Source organism: Ambystoma mexicanum, chromosome 11 (assembly GCF_040938575.1).
Source record: "Ambystoma mexicanum isolate Mex_15411 chromosome 11, UKY_AmexF1_1, whole genome shotgun sequence".
Taxonomy (NCBI): domain Eukaryota; kingdom Metazoa; phylum Chordata; class Amphibia; order Caudata; family Ambystomatidae; genus Ambystoma; species Ambystoma mexicanum.
This window is the reverse complement of record NC_090934.1, coordinates 932,294,296-932,314,523: the sequence shown is the minus strand read 5'-3', so window position 1 is coordinate 932,314,523 and position 20,228 is coordinate 932,294,296. Positions and strand designations below refer to the sequence as shown.

At 46.8% G+C, this 20,228-nt stretch overlaps 1 long non-coding RNA gene across 3 annotated transcripts in view; it reads right to left on the bottom strand.

Annotated features, from left to right (window-relative positions):
* Positions 1 to 20,228, bottom strand: part of LOC138503938 (uncharacterized) — a 314,690-nt gene that overhangs the window by 189,053 nt on the left and 105,409 nt on the right. For all 3 annotated transcript variants that reach the window (XR_011279736.1, XR_011279734.1, XR_011279735.1), the window contains one exon: positions 19,141 to 19,246. This is a non-coding gene — a long non-coding RNA (uncharacterized lncRNA). The remainder of the gene's footprint in view (positions 1 to 19,140; positions 19,247 to 20,228) is intronic.

The following is a 20,228-nucleotide window of genomic DNA, read 5'->3' as shown; positions in this document are numbered from 1 at the left end:
CCAGGTCACTTCTTCAGGCAGGAGCGCGCACGCCCATGGTAGTGGGACACACGTGACAGGGCGATGCTGATGCTGTGGCGCTGAGAGTGGAGTGGGCAGCCACATGTTTCTTGTTCAGCACCTTTTGTATGGAGGCATGGAGTACTCCCTTGTCGGCTCCGCTGGGCTGGGCTGATTAAAAGGGCCCTTTTATTTTCCCAGGATCCGGCGCCAGAGCGCTTCTGCGAGTCACCGCCTCCAGGCCTGGGGTCTTCTTGAGCTCCCTGCGGTGCAGGTTGCAGCCCGGTTGTCGGAGCTCGCCTCCTGCACCGCTGCAAGCGCAAGCTGGGTCCTCCCGTTGCTCATCACCCGGGATGGTTGGGGGCGGGCACTCACCCCCAGGGCATCTCGCGGCAGGCTGGCCGAGGTGGGGCAGGTGGGCGCTCCACGGCGGCACTCGGCCGCCTTGACACTTGTGGAGGGGGGCACTCCAGTCTCACTGCTTCGGCTGGGGACCATTCTATTTCTCCCACTGGACGTTGTTTTTTTTCCCTTTATTTTCCGGCATAGCGCCGCGGGACGGGACGTGGGCTAGATCCTCCCCGGGCCGTACGAGCACCCTCCTTGCAGAGGGCCGCGGCCCGGGGCAACACGTCTCTCCTCCCAGCGGGAGGTCAGGACACCGCCGCAGCCGCATCGGCACCACCGCCACCTCCTCCCACGGCGGCAGATGCCTCAGGGTGTTACAGGCTGCCCCCGTCCCTCTACACGACGGGGCAGCCGCCTCACCTTTTTCCTTATTTTTTTTTCGTGGCAGCGAATGCTCGCCAGCTCTCCCTCAGGGGTGCGCCGTTCCCACAGCAGTGTTTCTCCTTGGGAGGGAGCACACCCCTCTTCATATTTCGGGCGGCAGGTGCTGCCTTCCAGGCGTGGTGAGTGCCGCTGTCCAGGCACATACAGCCGCCGCAGTACCACTACCTCGGCGCGCCTCACCGGAGCATTTCATGTTTTTTTTTTTTTTGTTCTTTTTCTTGCTCTGCACTGTTGTTGCGGCCGCTGCCGCTTACTTGCTTGCTCCCGACTGGAGCAGCATCCGCAGTCGCTGGGGCGGGATGACCACGGGGGGGGGGGGTTGGCATGTTCCCCTCTGCAACGGAAGGCGCGCTGGGGCCACAGGTGCGACACAGTGGCCCCGCACAGCCGACGCCGCAGGGGTTCACCGTCGGCCCCTCCTTTCGCGGCGGACACCGCTCATTGCTTTTCCCGGGGGGGGGGGGCACACACACAATCACCCTCCCCACGGCAGGGGTGCCGGGGATAATCTGCAGCGTGACCCATCCCCGGCGGGTGGTGTACATCCTCTCTTCCGGCAGCAACGAACGTCGCAGGAGCAGCAAACATCGCAGGGGTGCCGCCATGCTCCGATCCCGGCCGCACGAGCACCCCCATTACTGAGGGCCGCGGCCGGGGCGAAGCACGCAATGGCTCCCCTGCACTTTCCACCACGGCAACGAATCGCCGCTCCTCCTCCATCATCCTCTTTGTGGCGGAACGCCGCGGGGTGTATGCCTCATCGCGGGGAAGCCCGGGCCTACACCACGGCGGTGAGACACAGGCCACACCGGACCGCGATGGGGTCAGACGTTCCTCTTCCCCCCCACCACTCACTGGCAGCATGGGGGGGCCACGTGGACTCGTCCTCGTAACCATTGTTGGGGGTCGCCTGCCATGTTCGTCCAGTAGGCGCCCCTGGGTGCTCTCTCTGTGAGCACCACACAGGCCCACTATGTGTGGGGGTTGGGGGCCTGCCCTGGACATCCGGCAGGCCCCTCGGCGTTATGGGCATCAACGCCATGGGGGTGGGGCACAGCCTGCCAAGCCCCTGACCATGGGGACCTCGGCGGCCATCCTGGCAGGCGGGTCCCACGGCATCAGGGCATACAGGCCTGTGCCTCCACATGGAGGCCTGCGGCCTACATCAATAAGGAGACACAGACTCAGTCGTTCCTCTTTGGGAGACTGCAGCCGTTCTGTCTCACGTGCCTGCAGGAGCTCCTTTTATTAGCTTGGGCCATGACACAGTCATGGCCCATCTTAAAGGGGCAATACACGTGGGAGGGACACATCCCCTTAAAGGGGCCATGCACATGGGAGGGTCACCCATCACACTATCCATAGTTAAGATGGCTATCTCTTTGCATTATTGCCATTCTTTCTAGCATGTTCGATCCGTATTAAAATATTTGTTCTTTCTCCATTGTTCTTTTCCCCATGCTAAAGGACTAAAGGAGAAGTACTTGGGTGGGAATAATGGCCTCACCATGTCATTGCCACACTCTTTGTAACAATTTTCTGGGCTAATGTATGTGTATCTGTGTGTGTGGTGTGTGTGTTTGCGTGTGTTTCTGTGTGTCTGTGCTTCTTGAAAGCGGCCCTACAGATAATTGGTGTACCAGACACTTTTATTTCCTAAAAACTTTCACATACTCCCAACAAAAAATAAAATATGGAGTACAGTTACTCACAACAACAAAAAAGGAACAATGAACACCTAGGAGCTTGCCTCCCTCGTTTCACCCAAAGAGCTGTCTGGGGATATGTGGATCTGTCCTAAAAGCAGAACAGAGCCACAATAAGGAACTTTAATATTCCGACTGCCTGATCTAAAGAGGAAAGGAAAAGTTACACACCATAGTAACTACTGTACTCCTCATCCATAGTCCCATTTACGTCATACTTTATGGGTGTCCATCCTATTGTCACGGCTCGCTCCCTTCGCTCCCGTTCCCGCCACTTGGGGGCATGTTTTGGGGTTTATTCCCTACTGGTCATTTCCTCCGAACCTTATGCTACAGTGTCCTGATGAATTGGGAGCGCTAAAACCTTATTTCCCAAATTACTTCCCTTCCGGATCCATTCCAGGTTTTTGGCAGCCAGCATGCTACTGCTACTTTAATCAAATGACTATGCTTCCCAGAATGCCTGGCTCACTGCTTCACCTCCTCCCTTGCAGGACAAGGCTGGGTGGAGGATAGGCAACACCTGTGGCTGCAGGTGCAGCAGGCGGCACGCCTGAGGGGTGTGCTCGTTAAGCAGCTTTAAAAGCCTCAGTTTGCTTCAGTCCAGCACTGGTCATTGTTGCTGTGTTCCTGTTGTGACTGGTCCCTTGTTCCTTGTTCCTAGCTTTTGTGCCTAGTACCTAGTTCCTGTTCCTTGTTCCTAGCTTTTGTGCCTAGTGCCCAGTTCCTGTTTCTTGTTCCTCTCCCTGGATTTCGGATTCTTGTGCTTAATTGATTTCTGCTTACTGGATTTCCCTTTCCGTCTTCCTCTGTCTGCAGGCAGCCTGTCTCTGTGCTTTACCCTTTAATGCTGCCCAATTCGCCTGTGTTTTCTGTTTCTTTGTTGCTGTCCTTTGCTACTGAAAAACCTGATGCTTTAGTCTTTCCCATTATAGATTCAACTTCCTGCCTCAAGGTTTCCTTTTGTGATATCATTTTCCCTGCTCCTGATCCTTACTTTCTATGGGGATCCATTCCATGTTTTCCATCTCACTTCTGCATTAATTTCCCATGGATTATTAGGTGTTGGTGTTATTGTAACTAGTCCCAGTATAAATGCCCTTTTTGTTTCCTCACTATTTTATATCACTATTTCTACTCGCCCCTTGACTAGGGTCTTATGTATTTAGTTTCCTCCACCCATTGCTGTTATAGCCTTCAGGGTTCCTGTTTGATCAACTGGGTTCATGAGTTTACTGACATTCAAGTGGTCTTTCCTGTCCTCGTGAGTACAGTTTCTAAGTACCTTATTCTGTATCATCCAGAGTGTCAGCTCACATATCCTGTCCTTGCTTGCCCTCTACGTGGGTTTAGCGCTGTCAGTATCTGTAATAGCATAGTGGGTAAGGAGTTTGCCGACTTTCCTTTCAGTCATAAGGAGGTTCTAAGTGCTTACCCCACATTCCTTTTCATATATAGGTATTATTGTTTTTCCTGGGTTTTAGTATACACAAGACTTGGGTTTTGTATGCACATATTTAGATTCAAAGTTGTACGCTGTGAGATTCCGTGCACATTGCCTTCTTCCTTTCTTAACACCTATGCATACAGGACTGGCACATTTGCAAAGCAAATTAAAGAAATGGCCTCCAAATTCTGGGGCGAAGTCTGCACATCTGCAGGGTCTGACCCTATACACGGCAATTCCACCCACCGGCAGCACCCACCAATCCCTATGTGCGGTGGATAAGGGACCAAGTAAGGTGGCAACTTTTTGAGAGGGCTGGAGGGAGGGGCGTATGGAGGAAAGGGGACTATGGACTAAGAGTACAGTAGGCATTATGGTGAATAACCTTTCCTTACTCCTCCGTGCAGCCACGTTCCTCCATACGTTACAGGAGACTACCAAGAATTCTCTGCCCAGGGTGGAAGTCCAACCCTAAGCCAAGACATTCTGCAGACCTAACTGTCTGAATCTAGCATCCATTCTGCTACTTGTTCCCATGCAGTATTGTTTCCAAAAGGTGGAACATGAAGAAAACGTCACCGCCCATCACAACCCATAGTTCCTTCCTTATCACAAACCGCATTTATGTGAACACCTTTTGGTATGGGCTTATTATCCATCGTATTGGCCCCTGCTATGCATGCTATGATCCATCGCCTAATAGTTGCCTTTGAGACAGCCTGATTGGGCTACACTGTAGGTGATGAACTGATTGCCAGCCTCTCTGAAGGAACACGTTCTGTCTAGATAGAACTTAAGTGTGCTCCTAAGTTCTAGGCAATACAAGACATGCTCTGCCCGTGACTTTGGGTTTGAAAAAACTGGAAAAGTGATCTCCTGTTTAATGTGGAAGAATGAAAAAACCTTCAGTAAAAATGTAGGATGGGTGCACATGTCCACATTGACTTTATGGAACATTGTGTAAGGTTCCAAAGCAGCCAGTGCTTGTATCTCTAGCTGAAGTCATCGCCACATGGAATACCATTTTCCATGCCACTTAGTTTAGGTCTGCCAATGCCATGGGTTGGAATAGTTTGTGAGGGATCACTGCCAGAACCAAGCTCAAGTCCCACACTGGGTGCAGTGTTTTGACTGGTGGATACATCTGCAACAGTTCCTCAAAATGTCGATGAATAATCGGTTTGGATGCAGCGATGTAAAGGAACACGATCCCTCAGGTCTCCTGTAAGCACCTATGGTTGCTAAACATGAATGACATGACTCTATCTGAAGGCATCGATCCCACAAGCACTTCAGAGGATTAATGTTCTTGTCTGTGGTCCAGTGACAGAACTTTCTCCACTTACTCCTGCACTGGGACCACGTCGAAGGCTGCCTGGCCACCCGCGTGATTTTCAGGTTCTCCTGTGAAAGCCCAAATAGCCCAGCGTTAATATCTCAAGAACCAGCTTGCTAAACTCAGTAAATAAAGGGATGGGTGATGAACTTTCCCTTCCTGCTGAGATATCATCTCCAGAAATACTGCAGGAATGATCCTTCCATTGCCAGCTGTATCCTATCTGAGAACCAGCTTTTTGCCAGCCAGTGAGGTGTTTTGAGGATTATGGATGCTTGGCGAGTCAGGCACCTCTTGGGGATGGTTTTGGAATGAGCAGAAAATGGGTAAAAGTGTAGAAGCTCATCTCGCACCAGGGAATCTGAAAACCATCTCCGTGTGAAAGATGCGCCAGGCCCATCTCTGGTAATGGGTCTTCCACTCCCACTTCAGTACGTCCCTCGTCCAACACCAGCATGGGCCGCTAATTTCCATTGGTGGGTCAACTGAGGAAACCAGACCAGGGGCCTGGAGCATAGGAGTTGGTGGTATGGCTGCCAGTGGAAGAGGGGTAGCCACAAATGGAGCAGCAGACATTGGTGGCATAGCCTTTGAAGTAGTTTATTGGCTTTGGAGCCATATGCATTGGCATGGTTGGAGCCGGGGTTTGTGGAGGCAGCAGATCCTTAATCAAACCCTTGAAGTAAGCGGTCATGGCTTGTGACTTTATCAGCGTCTGGAAATGATTGAAGAACTGTTCTTCATATGCCACCTCTGACTAAGCCTGGACCGACATAAGGGTCCTGGAGGATGGAGCCGGTGGAGCCAGTTGGCTTGGATACCAGTACGGCTGTCTTGAGTGGCTGCCCTAGGAATCGGTGTAATGCGTTGCAGTAGAAGAAGAAAGATACTGAGTGGACTAGGACGTCATTGTCATACAAGACCTTCAACCCTGTGAGTGAATGAGCCCCTGGACACCGTAGTTGAAAGTAGAAAAGAGGGCTGAACCAGTGGTCGAAGTGGGCGGGAGCGGTTGGGAGCGGTGCTCTACTTTTTTAAATTAAGTTTTACTGTTCTCATACTTTTATTTTCAAAAGAAACAGTTCCAGAATGGCTTTGTTTGAAAATAAAAGTGTAGGAAGAAGTTGACACTTCAGTGCAGTACACTGAACATTCCCTTAAACAACAGGTGCGTTTGGGGGTTTGGATTGCGTGCGTGAGAGGGCGTGGTCATGGAGTTTGTGGGTGCTGGAGGCAGGCCAGCAGGGAACACAGTTTCACTACTTCTTTTCGTACACTTCGACCACTGGCTGAATCGGTTTCCGCAACTCCTCCACTAAGGATTCCTGAAGTTACTCAACTGACAGAGCCAACACTGAGTCAGTAGTTGTTAAAATGGCGCTTGTTTGTCCCTCAGAACGTGACCTTGCCCTGTGACTCGATGACAGTGGAGCAGTAGAGGAATTATTCGGTTAAGTGGATGTTACCCTCTGTCGCTGAAGGCCCAGACAAACGCTTTGTCCAAAGTCTGGTAGAAGCAATGTGGACCTTGGAGACAGATATGGTGACAGAGCAAACACACTTGTGACAAGTTGTCTCAGTTCGAGTCCTTGACAGAGTCTTTGAGGAGCCCTTAGCTGGAGTGCCAGTCAGAGAGCCTGAGGGTCCCTCAGTGTTTCCACCGGCATGAGATCCCTAAGGATCCTCGGTATCAATGCTGGCACTAGCCTTAGAGGCATTAGGGTTTACCCCAGTAGAGCTTGAAGGTCATGAACAGACCCATATGGGTGCAGAAACCTCTGGGAAGGAGTCCCCACACTGGGGTGCAGAAGAGAAAGGAAAGTCCCTTACCTTGTTGCAGCATGACTCGATGAAGTGCTTGAGATGTTGTGGTGGAGGCACACCGAAATCTCTGCCCAGCGCACCAGCCATTTGTTCAGCACCCGGTTAATAAGACCCCTTGCTCACTATTCTTAGAGAGGCACAGCTACAACTACTGATGAGGTTCAACCAGACCGAAACATGTGTCTGGGGTTGCTGTACTCTTGGTCAGAGGAGAATTGCATAGCATTTCGGTGCTGGACTGCCCCAGGGCAGGACAAAGACTGATATGTTTAGGATATTTCTCCTCTGTGAAAGATAGTGAGCTAAAGACTCTCAAAAGGCTCTTGTAACCAGGACTCATGTCTGGCAGAGAGTGTCCCAGGACCCCCTTGTTATTTGCCCGGTTAATAAGAGTCACAGGCTGTGCAGATGTTCCAGCGATGTTCAGGAACCCAGGCACTTCAGACATAAGGAGTGAGGGTCCCATGCTGAAAAGTGACGCAAGCACGGCCTGAAACAGGAAAACCCTTGCTTACTATCTGACCTAAATGGGGACATCCAGGCAAAGGACCTGTGCAGAAATAACCCAAGAATAAAGGACAAAGAAAAGGAAATGCTGAGGAGTCCTACTGTGTGCGAATGACTCAGTACGTGTGGAAAAAAGAACTACCCTGTGTTGCTGATTGGCGGAGTAGGCTTGTGTTGGGTCATGACCACAGTATGGGCGGACTCCGCTCCCAAATTTGAACTGAAGGAGATTTTCTGTTTGCTGTGCAAATGCACCGTTCCGTCCCCATGAGACGGACATCCATAAAGTGAGAGGATGGCACGTGGGAGTACTTTAAGTACAAATTAATGTTTTAATTTGAATAAATTAGTAGGGGCACAAAAATGAGTCACAAAAGGACATCTGTTACAGAATTAAAATAAATATTCAGTTTCCTAAAAAAATAACTCCATTGAGAATCATCGTAACTGCATTTCCTTTATAAATTACAAGCAGTCAGATGCCACTTCACACAAAACCACTGTGCCAATTTACAGCCACTAGCCTCTGTTTCTAACAGGATGAACAACTTGGGTAAGGAAAGTATGAGCGTGAAGACCCCCTCCTCACCCACTTGACCAGATTGGCATAGGGGCAGCTTGTCTATAATGGATGGTACCATTTCACCCAACTGCCCATTAAGGAGGAGTCGTCACAAAACAAAAGCAAAGAGAGAAAGACAGAGGGCTTTCTCTCCATGCAGAATTCCTGAGCTGCCACACATGTGCAATGAGGCATGCTTGGCTGGGTCTACAGCTCTCCCAGCCAACTTAGTATCTTGGCCATGTTTATACGTCCCCACAGGCAAATGAGCAATACCTGTACTGCCTGCTCAATGCACAGCTGATTGGAACTATTGAGGTGTCTATACATGCGCAATGTCTGCATGACTAGGCCTCTGATACATGATTTCACAATACTTTCTGTTTCGTTCCTGATGAGTGGGGCTCACTCAGTGGCATCTATTGGAGGCTAGAGGGATTGGGCTGGCTGGTAGGTATTGGAGTGTGCATGTGTAAGGTGCAGTTATCTATGACTGTGTGTTTGTGTGTGTGTGGTGTGTTTGTATGCATGTGTGTGTCTGGTGCTTGGCCAACCTAATGTTGTGGTACTACAATTAGGGGCAGTGCTGGCATATATGATGAGCACAGGCATCATGCATGTGTTTTACAGTGGTAATGATGACATGTACTGTGGGCACCAGAATCTTGAACAGGTTTTATGTATACAATTTTGACAAAGAAGCCGTGCAGCACCATAAAATTATTTTACAGTAAGCAATGATGACATATTCTTGACACCAACATTATGAAAGTGGTTTACCACCCCAATCCTGGCATATATGTTGGCATAGGTATCCTGAATGCACGTTTCACAGTACCAGTGCCAGCATATATTGTGGGCAGAGGCATTGTGAAAATGTGTTGTAAAGTTTGGCAAAAAAAAGTGGGTCACACAGAGCATATAGCTCCCAGTTCAGCAAAGGATCCTATTTAAGATACTCTCCATTACTCACAAAATGTTCTATGTCCTTAGTGCACATTCATCCAGAATACAGTTACTCCCTATGTATTGAACCAGAATGATTCATGGGATATATTTACCCACTCAACAGTACTTCCCCACATCACCAAGCTGCACTTCAGCAGAACCAGCAAAAAGGCTGTGCTAGCTCCTTTGAGCACCAGGGCCTTCTATCAAAACTGTGTTTTGTAGCTACAAAAGGATAGCTGTGCTGTTTTGCCAAGCACCATTCAGCAAGTTGAAACAGGGAGCACCCCGGGAAAGGCTGCCAGGGTATGTTCTGTGGTTTACTAAAGAAGCAAAGTAAAAAGCTGCGGTGCTTTGCTGCTAGTCCAAAGTTTCCCATTGAAAAAGGAAAATATTTTACATTTAAAATGATGCCACTCTGATGCCCTTTTCATCTGTTCTACATTACTCTGTTTTTATCAGTGAGGCCCTGCTATGCCCATCCATATTCAGATTGTGCCCCAGCAGGAGAGAGCATTATTCCTGAATGGCAAGCCGGGTCAGACCAAGTCTGGGAAATCAACAGAAGCTTTACTTTCAGCTGCGCGGAAAAACGCTTGATGTTTGGACTACAAAATGTCAAAAATCACTGCTTCAAAAGAAACCCTAGCTCTCTGGACCTATGTCAATTTCAGTGGATCTGTGTCTTAAACAGATTGCTGTATGAGAGAACATGACTAGGGCTGCAAAACCATGTGCAAAACCATGTGATTTACCAGCAGGCTTCACCACATTTTTAAATGTGCTTTTGCAAAATAAGAAAAATACCTATTTTAAAAGTGTATGTTGGATAAGGCCTTGTCCGGCCTAGCAATGTAAAGGGGTTTTTGCTGGGAAACATATATGGGATGTTTTATTTGAATAGGCTTGCTTCTGATTCAGAACAAAATAAAATAAAATAAATGCATTGGTTTAGCTGTGGAAGCTCCAGAACAAGTTTTCCTGCTGGCTAAACTGAGGCTTTCTCCCAAAAGGAGCCCCCATACATTTCTGGGGCACATGCATGTTAATTACTACCTTTGAAAACTTTGAATGGACCACGAGAAAGAAAGATCACATGCTCGTCAGACATTTGTGTGGGCTTCAGATTGAGACAATAGATCTGGGACGAAGTGAAGTGGGGGAAGTGGCAATAAATATTCAATAAAACTGGGAAACCCCCATGGTCACCCTGGGCTGAACTGACAGTTGGTGATAGCTGAAGAAAAAAATGGTCCCAGTTGAAGGACAAAGGCTGACCATCTCTCTCTAAATACTATATGATAAATAAACTGATTGTTATTTCTGTAAACGGACAGCGCAGCAATGTACAAGTTGTACAATTTAAATGTGATTTTCATGGCTTCTAAACAAGGTATTGCGGCCGTCCATAGCATGTATGGGACACAAACGCCAGGAGAATGTAAATCATGGGGAAAGTACATAGGGTGGAACGTTAAAAATTAATAGAAATATGCCCTATGATAATATGCACACACACCTAAAATTGTGGGATTTTCGGTGAAGCAGTTCTCACTAAAATAGCGGAAAACTATTAGAAGGGCGAAACAATGGCGTATAAACATGAGAAGTGGACTGCCATGCTCTGCGTGAAATATGTAATCTGCCTATATATTTGTTAAAGTCCCACAACTGTACAAATGTGTAATTTATGTTAAGAATGATTTTTGGCAAAAAGGACCATGGGAAGGCTTTGCACCTCATAAAACACAACATCATAAACTGAGTCCCATCCTGCAGGCGGCAACCAAAATAGGCTGGCCTATCCAGTTCATGAGGGTAGGTCTAGCTTAGTTCTGCCCAACAATAAACCAGTCTTGTCACGCACTCTTATTTAAAGGGTGGGAGCTCACAGGGACAGGACACGCTCTCCTGAATTTTCAGCGCCTGCATATCCTGACATTCCAGATCCACCTCTGAAAGATTCCAGACTCTACTGCAAGGCCAAATCAAAGCTGATCCTATCCCAGCAAGGCCAAAACATAGCTGACCCTATCCCAGCAAGGCAATTGATCCAGAAATTGCATTCGAATTCCAATAACCAAGGGGAAAAGCTGTGGTACCCTTTTGGAAAGCATCCTCTGACCAGACCGGCTTTTTGACCACTCCCTGCATGCCCGCTGTATACTTGCCGTCGTACAGCGACCAGACTTGCCCAGCTGTTTGCTGTTAGGAGAGCTGCTATCCTGTGACCAGAATCCTTTGAGTCCAGAACCCGGTTGGCTGTCCCAAATTCCAAACTCCAGCGCTGATTGTGAGTATGTCCCATCCCATATCACGCATAGTCTACCCATCCTGATAACTTGTCTTGGTCCAACATTTTAAGTTATCCTATACATACCTTGATTCCTGGTTAAAACTGTTAGAATTCTCAGTGCATCTTGTCATTGATCTCCAAGCGTTAGCGCCACTTTTCTCTTCATTTCTGTCTTCCATAGATCATGAGTCCTTAGAAATATTTTGATTAAATAAATTAATTTTCCCTGAAGAAAAGGGGTACACTGCGTGAAGGGTTACAACTGCGGTGTTCCTCTTTTCTAGCAATTAAATCTTGTCTAAGTAAAACTTGTCCTTTTTCTTTCAAAACCGATTTTCGCTTTTTAACTGCTTTCTTTTCCTAAAATCGAACCTCATTTCACCTTGAAAATCTCATCCAATTCTTTAGCTATAGTCACCCTTTCACTTCTATATTGTCCCTGTGATGTGCATCTATCACCCAGCCTAAAAACTGAGTGTCATTTTAGGCCATTGCAAAGGGCTCAAAATCCTCTTTTTGCCTATATTTTGTGAGGGAAGGTTAAATTTTGATTCTGTTTGCTGCCTCATATCCTTGGCTAACTACTGCTTCTTTCTATCCACTCAGAACACGAGTAATTGTGGGTTGAGGGAACATTGCAGGGGAAACCTTAACTTGGGTGCTATCTATCCTAAATGAAAACGTGCTCCTATTCATTTGTGCTTTGGATATGTTCTTGTAGAAGATTACTCAAGTGTATTTCAGTAGCTTTCATTGTAATTAGCACCTATTGGTGATTGCTGCCCAACAAAAAAATTGTGTGATTTTCTTTGAAATTAAAATAAATAAATATTGTATTCCCACTAACAGACCTGGTTCATGGTCCATTGTGACCCGGGGTATTTGTAAAAGGGGGTGTGAGACGGTTTGGGTATCGGCTCAGTTTGAATTCATTGAAAATAAAGAAAAAGTATTCTAATTGACCGCTACATTCTAGGCTAAGGGCAAGAGGCCTGATCCAGTGTGTGACGCCCGGTTAGAATCCTTGACCAGTGCTTGGCACTCTTTTTTCGGCAACAGGACTCTTTTCTACAGGCAGACTGCAGCTGAACTGCAGAGTGTCACACGGCGGTCCTGGCCAGGCCGCTCGTGCACCCGCTTCACACAGCTTTGTGTGCTTGCACCAGCAGGCCTTGACCTTGGCTTTGGGACTCGGTGTGCAATGTGCTTTCTCCTGTTATCTTGTGTCGCAAAGAAATTAAATCAGCATAGTAAACGCCTGCATAAGTTACTGCTCGCTTCAAGACAGTCAACTGTCCCCCTCCCTAATACCGATCTCCAGGTAAAACAATTTGCTTCATGTCCCGAAATTAAAAAGGAATACAAAAAAAACGTTACTCTAAAAGACAGCAATACGTCCTTAAACTGGCGCATTTACAAGACCGGTCATCTGCATGTTAAAAAAAAAGTGGGCGACTGATTTTAATTTTGCAGCCCGATTCCTGCATTACCGTGGTTAAGAGCTTTCACTACCTAATTTACATGCATGCAGCAAATTAAAGAGAATAGCCCTCAGTCTCTGTGTGCTTTAGGTTTTTTTTGTACACAACACACAAAACACATGAATAAATATATAATAGAAATAACTGTTCATTTCATTTGGAAAGTCTGACGGCACTGTATTTCAGAGTAGTCCCGTTGTTTAGTACCAATGACATTTTATCAATTTCATGGACGTAATTTGGGGGTCTCTTGGGGTAGCAGCTGTAACCCCTGGGCATTGCTTTGCTAACCCTGGTTTATTCATATCATCTGCAACCCCCACATCAAGTATACATTTTTTCCAATACTTTCCCGTGTGCCTTATATCTGGACAGCAGAAGCTTTCAAATGCAGCAAAGGTCACTGGGATACAGCACATCAAGTGGGAGACAGAACCTTTAACAAAGCCTTTCAGAGATAAGGTTGCTTGGCAACCATACAGCAGAAGCCTAAACTTGTATCTATTGCGACTGAGCAGAGAGTTGATAGCTTTCCAAGTTAGTCTTCCATTTAGGTGACTGGTGAGTTCTCCAGCAGCACGTGCAGTGGACGAGGCAGTAGACGAGGCTGAGCTGCTTTTCTTGGACTGGGGCTGGCCCTGGTTGACTAGTAGCTGTTTGTGCCTGAGTCATGGCTTGCAAGGTGAGTGCTTTTTCCCTTGTATTTATGCCTCTTACATTCCTGATTTTATAATCTGGAGCGGGTTGAGGGGAGTAACGCCACTAGCAACTGTATGGTCATAGTTTACACAGCACTCCAGCAGATGTGTGTACTGGACAGCGGAAATGCAGTGAAACGTAAATAAATAGGCATTTCTTAATTATATATTTTCTGCCTTTTCCACTCCCAGAAGACTGCTTGCTAATTCTTTGCTGTACAGACCGCTCCACTGGCCCTGCTCCCAATCCCCTAATTTAAAGAAGCCCTGAATAGCTCCAGGCAGGCACTCTGTCTAATGGCATTACCTAAGTGCTACTTTAAATCGTATTGGTGTTTCGAAGACCTCACCCCTTTCAAACACGACTCGCAGTCGCTATTGTCTCAGGGGCCAGACTCCACAGCCGCAGATTCTCATGACACTGTAAAATCTGCCACCATTTCAGGCCCTCGTCAGCTTGCATCTTTCATATGGCTGACAAGCCTTCCTGTGCTGCAGGGTGTGGGTGAGTTATACATGCAGGTGCTCCCCCTTTGGCTGTGCACCCCGGTTCCAGTGAATGCATTCACTGTCTTTGCACAGATCAAGTGGTTCATTGTGTATAGTTTCTAGGCCCTCTCAATTTTGACCGATAAGGGCCATATCAAATGTTTGCATTCTGTTCAGTTTCTAGGCGCTCTCAACTTGGCCAATAAGAATATGGAGGCCAAAGGAGATAACATTAGTAAGCTGCATGGATGAGTTAGAGCACTGTAATCTCTGTTCAACCTGCAGGTCACAAGTTTTATACCAGCAAGCTTCAACCTTTCATAGCCCTTGGGCGGATGAAAACACCCGATCTTGTATTTGGGTAGCGGCAGCCCATTGCTTCCTAGCTGCCAAAGTGGCGGGCGACACCCGCCAAAAGCATGTGAGTTGAGAGGTATGAGATGTTATGCATAGAATCACACATCTGCCATGAGAGTGAACTATGTGTTTCAGATCTAATGCCTGAGTCATGTAACTTATGGTTTACTCTAAGTCCCAATGACAGTGTATATAAAGTGAAGGAATAAAGGGTTGTTAATTTCCATCCCACCTAATGCTAACAACATACAACTATTTGTAAAGCTATACATGGGGGTACAACAGTGACTGGAGCAACCTTTTGCAGGGTACTGTACTTTGGTTTTTTGTATAGCGCTTTACAACGTTGTCAAGTATTTTGAAAGCACTGATGGTGAGTACATGTGGGGCGCTTTTTGCATGTAGACTTCGTGTCATACTGCCCTTGTGGTTGTATATTTTGCTCTACAAGGTTATCTTGCTCTCCCGGTTTCAAGATACGATGGGAGTTATGGTATAGTGGTATAGTCCATCTTCCCGGATCTTACATAGGTTGCGGGCATTAAGGTTTTACGGCTCTAATTCTACTCCCTACCTCCGATGTCTGGTGCAAAGAAAAGGCCATTTTAAGATTTAGATTTGCCAGGAAAAATGTAGCCAGCAAAACAAGAAGTTAAAAAAACCTATTTATAAACATATAGGGTGGGGGGAGTTTAAGTGTTTCCACGCAGCTCTGCCCTGTGATGGCCATGTCGCATTCAAGTATTTGGGACTGGTCTAATCAGAGGGGCAGATATTATTTATTTGATGGACCTGGGATTTGTCACGTGTTCATGGAAAATGGTGCCCTTTTCATGTTATTAGTTTGTCTTATTTTCACTATGTGTAGTACCATTGGTTCAATGGTTTCTTTCTGATGATCAGCAGTATGGTTGCTGCCATTGTGACAATTGATGTGAAAATGTAGAGGTTTTGGTTTTAGTGCTGCTTTAATGCCCGTCTTCTGAATCCCTGTAAGATGTGGCATGGGGTCAAGCCTGCCTTGCAGCTCCCTGTATGGCATATTGGTTGCATTGGGATTGTTCCAACAGTTGCTTGGGCCTCTATATGTCCTCCTGGATGTTATTTCTGATATGGCTGCCATTCTGCTGTATGACAGCTGCTGAGATTCCTGCTTTGCCCAAATTTGACTAAACTAAATACATTTCTTTTTTTTGTTTTACTTGGTGTCCTTAGACCATGTTGCACACAAGAGCTTTCTGCTGTTTCATAGCCCTTAATGCAATCAATCATGGCATAGGTGGACCATCCAACATGGGAATGAGGGGGTTGAGGAGAGAAATTTACCATAATGCCAGGAGGCTGCCTTTTCCCCAGACTTTCACAGGAAATGTGCATATTTACCAGTCTACCTCTGTTAGTGCTTGCACATGCTTTCGGGGTGGCGGCCTTGAAGTAGAGTGAGTGCCCATGTACCACCCATGCCACCAAGGCAGTATTTGTATTTGTTTTTGTATTTTATTGTTTATATACCGCTTTACTCCAAAGCGATCTACAGTTTAACAACAAGAAAAACATAAAACGTGGAATAAACCAGAAAAACAGCATGTGGAGCAATTTACAAATGGGAAGGAAGAGCAGAGTAGAGGTATGGGAAGGAGAAAAGGGAAAGGGAAAAGGGAGTAGAGAGAGTAGTAGGGAGAGTGGAGATCATAGGGGAGACAGGGAAAGATAATGGAACAGGAAGATGGAGTGGGGAGGAGAAAGAAGAGGAAGGGGAGAGAAGTCAGGGAGGGGGTGAAGAAGGAGTGATTTTAAGGAGGAACGGAAGGAGGGATAGGTGGACATGGAGCGGATAGTGAAAGGAAGGGAATTCCAATGTAGGGGGGCAAGGAGCTGGAAGGAGCGGAAACGAGAAGAGGAAGAAGGAGGTGGGGGAACAGTGAGTAAATAGAGATCAGCAGAGCATAGGGAGCGAGAAGGGGCATAGAAGGAGAGAAGAGAGAAGAGGTAAGGAGGGGCAAGGTCATGAAGAGATTTAAAAACGAGACAAAGGAAGTGGAATTTAAGTTGGGAGTGGAAAGGAAGCCAGCCTAGGTTGCAAAGTGAATTGGAGATGGAATCATGGGGCGAGAGAAGACAGAGGTTACGGATGGCAGAGTGGTAGAGGTATTTAAGGGGAGCGAGATGCGAAGAGAGTAGACCCGAAAAAGAGAGAAGAACAGTAGAAAAGGCGAGTAAAGATGAGGAAAGAGATTAAGAGTTTGGTAGCATGGAAAGTGAAAGAGGAGCGGACTTTACAGATATTAAAGAGGTGATAGCGACATGAGCGAGTAGTAAGGGAAATGTGGTAAGTAAAGGAAAGGCAAGAGTCAAAGTAGATTCCTAGATTCCGGGCATGAGTGGAAATAGGAAGATCAGATGGGGGAAATTAATGGAAGGAGGGGGGAGGGAGGAGGAAGTGTGTTGGAAGGGAAGAAAAGGACTTTAGTCTTGTCGGTATTAAGAGAGAGAAAATGCGATGACATCCAGTTTTTAATGGCAGTGAGACAGGAGGAAAGTTTTAGATGAAGGTCAGGGGTGAAGGAAGAGAAGGAGAGGAACAGCTGAGTATATTGCCACAGCCAGTCTATCTTTTGTAAACCACATTTTTCTGATGTGTGTTGTCTAACCTATTTGGTTCAATCCAAAACAGCCAAGAATAGGATACAGAAAGAATGGATTTGTTAATAGAAAGCCCCGGCATAGCACCAGATCTCACTGCAATATGTAGCTTTATCTCCCCCACCACTCTCAGCATTGAGAAGTATTTGCCTTTGTATACCAGTGAAGAGTGTCCCTCCTTAAGGAGCTTTGCCACTACACAGCAAGATGACAAGCACGTTTCCAGCTTTTTGGTTCTTCTGCTCCAAGGACAAAATCAAAGATAACAGTGCTGTTTTTTTATTTGACAGTTTTTTTGGAAATATGCTTCCTCAGAGGGTGCTGTTCTGGGATGTGCTGTGGTTTGTAATATGACTCTTGCTTTAAACTTGACAGGGTATCCACGAATACCAAAGGATATTCTTAAGCATTGCAATAAAAGGCCTATTACCCATTTCAATGGCACCCAATACATAAACCTCACTTTAGAAGGATGAAATGCTGAGCCAGCCCTAAATTCCCAGTTTCAAGTGTTTGACTGTCAAATGTGCACCGATGTCTGAGACAAGTACTTGCCTACCTCATTTGCTTTGGACGGCGGTGTCTGTGTCCAGCAGGGAGTCAAGCAAGGTTAACTCTACTTATTTAGGTAAAATGCCAACTGAAACTAATGTACACAAACACCAACAACCAGCGCCACGCAGCAAGGCAAATGAAGCAGAATTTACACCCTTTTAGTTAGCTATTCTAAAACCCAGAATTAACAAACGATAATTTAAAAAAGAAGAGACCGGAGAACTGGGACAGGACAAGAAGATGGAGAGCAAAGGAAGGTAGGGGAGGGATAGAGAAATGTGCACAGTGAGGGCAGGGGAGTGGGTGACAAGAGAGAGGGAAGGGGTGAAGGGGTGAAGGGTGAAAAGAAGGGAGAACACACTCCTCATCTGAGCTTAGTATCAGTTAGAAAGCCAGACACATTTGAACATATTTCACTGCTGCCCAGGGCACATCATTACGAATGCTAGCACGTGCTGCTGCATTCCTTCTAGGCGTGCTCCAAACATAGGATAGGACTCACTGTCCAGCTAAAATAAGTGTATCCGGCTGTTGAGATCTATCTGTAACAAGTATGGTCCAGATGTGTAACAAGTATGGTCTATAAATGTGCTCAAATGCACGACCGCCGGCATTGCCGCGCCACCGGGGCCGGCATTAGTGATACAAGATATTTTGGGCCCTGGCACTTATTTCTTTACAAATTAAGCACTGTTTTTGTTCTTCATTGGCCACCTGTTCCAAATTCCTACCTATGGAAAAATGGGTCGGATTGTATTCCCTGTAGCGGCTCCTTGCCTTTCGAATGCCCTACCTCCGCCAATGAGAGTTAGAAAGGATCATCTAAGCCTTCTGAAGGGCCTGGAAAACTGGCTGTTCTTTAAAACAGGATATGGGGATTAGGCTCTTAGTGCTTTTACAAGGATTTCAATCTGCCAGCGCAAAGGCAGCGAATGGCATACATGTGCGTTTTATGACCCAAATCAAATCAACATTCTTGTGTAATGTTGGTGAGCTGACATTGATGCGATTTGTCAGCTGTTGCCCTACAGCACCAGTTGTAAATTGGTGTTTCATAAAAATGATCACAAAACAAGTGCTGTAATAATTAGGAGTAAACTGAATACTAAATTTACCATTCAGCCGAATACCGAATCATTGGCCCAGGTATTTGGCCGGAGGTGAATAGTGTTCCAGAAAATTAATTTTTCGACAAAACAAATCCCAGAGCATGAATTCCCATTGTTTTAAATGAAACATATAAATCACTAAGCAGAAAACTAATAAAGCAAAAGTCCCACGACTGGGCAGTTTTTTTGGCAGGGGTGCACTGAAATTTGGCTCTGTATCAGTATTAAACAAAAGTTGTGTTTCAATAAAAAAAAAGTATTTAATAGAAGCAGAATCTAACCCTTGGCCCTCTCATTTCTCAAGCATACAGTCGGTGCCGTCCTCCAACCCCCAGAAGGCCCTCAATAGTACATCCCTGCCCCTTTCCCAAGCTGTCCCTTAGCACTTACCAGACTGGTAGGTAGTGAGCCATAAGAAGTTGGGCTGGGCTGGCAAACTTGCCTCACAGATAGGTTGTCATGGTGCTGGCTTCTTTTCGAGGCAGGAAGTGGAACACTAAAAAAGAAAAGAATAATGAGTGGGGGCAGGGCATACTAATCTTTGGAGTTAAAAAAGCCCATTTATTTTCTGCCCACTGCCCCCAGCAGCACAGCATTCGCCTCCATGACCCCCAGCTACACCCAGTGGAGCCGCTTTATTGAAAATGTCGTATGGGGACATGACCTATAAAGGAAAGGGGCCACAAAAGGTGGGGCAACAAACACCTTTGTCTCCCCTAAAATTATGCCCACGGCAACCCCCCTCTCCCCAATGATGTGTTGCAGCAGCCCTCCAATTGATCCCTGTGGCGTTGGCATTGGCAATCACAAAGCAAGACATGACAGCATGTGGGATTTGGAGAGTCACATGTGGAAGGACACTGGATTTGAAAGCCACGGCGGACTGGAGGGCACTGATTATGTTTGGGCCCTCTGATCCCTGTGCCCCCAGAACAACATGCCAGAGGTTGCTCTGTAGAAAATACACATCATAATTGTAGTGCACACAGAACATGCAGAGGTGGTCATGCATCTCTCCAGCACCCCTCAGTGTATTTGATTTATAAAGCGCGTAGACCACGGCCCTAAGGTATCTGGGCGCTGCTGAACATAATGGCTGCTCATGATCCGCTACCCAAGCTTAACCAATGAGAAATGCCTTAAGGGCTTTGCGAAAGGAAGGATGGTCTGACAGTTCAGGAAGGTGAGAAGGAAGAGCATTCCACATTCTAGGAGCCAGCACTGAAAACGAATGCCCACCCTGGGCACCCAGGCTGGGAACGGTAAACAGGACCTGAGAACCTGAACGCAAAACTCTTCAGAGAAAATACAGACAGAGTTTATGTTCAAGAAAAAGAGGGCCTGAGTGCTGGGCAGCTCGGTGGACGATGCAAAGAATCTTAAACTCGATGCGTTGCTTGACTGGCAGTGAAGCTGACAAAACAAAAGCAGAGCATTAGCAATCCTTGGAGCATTAAGTGCAAGGTGTGCTGCAGAAT